This window comes from Galeopterus variegatus, unplaced genomic scaffold (assembly GCF_000696425.1).
Source record: "Galeopterus variegatus unplaced genomic scaffold, G_variegatus-3.0.2 Scaffold2582, whole genome shotgun sequence".
NCBI lineage: Eukaryota > Metazoa > Chordata > Mammalia > Dermoptera > Cynocephalidae > Galeopterus > Galeopterus variegatus.
This window is the reverse complement of record NW_007728693.1, coordinates 119,771-121,585: the sequence shown is the minus strand read 5'-3', so window position 1 is coordinate 121,585 and position 1,815 is coordinate 119,771.

Below are 1,815 nucleotides of genomic sequence, written 5' to 3'. Positions count from 1 at the left end.
AGAGTATTCCATTAAATGTATATATCACATTTTATTTACCCATTCTCCATCAATGGGTAACATTTGGACTGTTTCTATTCTAGCTCATCAGACAGCAACACATTCTGAGTTTCCTCTCAGCATGCTGGAAGGTAGCAGAAAGTGCCTCTGCAGACTTTAAGCTATTAGAAGATCTTGGGTCCGACTTGCTGGCACACTGACCACACATTCACTCTGTCTGTGATACAGAGCTGTGATTCTCCATGGGGGATGGCATGGGCCATATTAGAACCTTATGGGAACTCTTTCAAATGTTATTTCACACTCTTTCTTCCAAGCTGCTTTACTGTTGGGTATGGGGCATAGTCTTAATTGTGTTGGCTAAAAATTTTTTTTTAGAGGAACTGCTGTAGACTCAGACACTTCTGCAATTGGTTCCCTTCATTAACACTTGCAGTTAAAGAGTCTTAATCTTGGCTGGAAACATCCAAACTTGCCCGTTCTTCACAATTCCATATTCACTCTCTGGGGGTTCATTAGTTTTCTCAATGCTTTATTTTTGGTGCACTCTACAGGCTTTTTCTCATGAGGTTGAGGTTCTGTTTGGATCTACCTGTTTCTGCATAGTGGAAGTTGTGTAATTTTGCATTGTTATTGGGTGCCACAGGACAAAGATCAGAGATATCTCATCTTGTTCCAGGGGGTGGAAAAACAGGAGGATTTTAGAGCTGTAGATGGGGGTGGCTAGCATTTCAACTTGTGTGGGCAGAGTTAGCAAAGATGAAGAGGTTTGGTGGTATAGAAGTGGTCAAGGTTGCCTGGAAGATGGAGAAGTAGAGGAGGAAAGAAAAAATATTCCATCCTCTGGAATTCCTTCTTTTTTTCTGGCTTGAATGTCTACCCCCATCAACCTAAATTCGGTTGTAGGTCAAAGTCCTCCCCCAAATAAGAAAGTTTATCCAATACTTTGTTATACCTCTGAGACACCCTGTACAGCTTTATACAGAAATTAAACTTTTTCCCCTCCTTTGAGCCATGGTAGTGTATTCCTGCCTTTCCTGAAAAGTCTGTGAGGTCCTGAAGTCTTTTCCTCCTGGCTTCTGTAGGACCTAATGAACAGTCTAGCACCATAGTTGTTTGAAAAGACATGATTCTTAACTAACCAATGAATAAAAACACTGGAGAATAATTTGAGACATACAGCCATTAAAAGCGCTCTTACAGATGAATCTTTAATGAAATAAAACAAATAGTAGTCCATGGAAAAATAGGCTCCATCATATGATTCAGAGTATTTAATTTTTGTAACCACCTGTTTACCTTCCGTATTTATGTACAGAAAATGTTGGAAAGAATCTTTGCCAAAATGTTAATAGTTGTTATCTCAGAGGGAAATTCTGGATGATTTAAAAGAATTTTTATTTTTCTAGACTGCTTAATTTTGCTTCTGCCCTGCTGTAATGGACCTTATTTCATGAGACAGGCACTGTGACTTTTGTGTGCCTGGCATGGAGCCGACGCCTGGCCCTCGGTCAGTACTTGTTGAATGAATTAGTGTGTGACGAATGTATCAGTGGTGGAAAATGACTACTTAGGGCTTGGAAATCTGTGAGGGAGTTTACAATTCACAAGACAATGTGGAAGTTCTTTACAGTTTGTAAAACAGTAGGCAAAAGCAAATGTGTTTTTAACTGTTATAATCACGGAAAGATTGCTGGCCCAATTCAGTCCTTGGGGTAAGACTACGGCTGCTAGATGAGCTCCTTCCAAATGTTCCCTTGCAGCCGTCATGTTCTGGAAGTCTGGGGCAGGTAACCTGAGCTCATGTTTAACTCG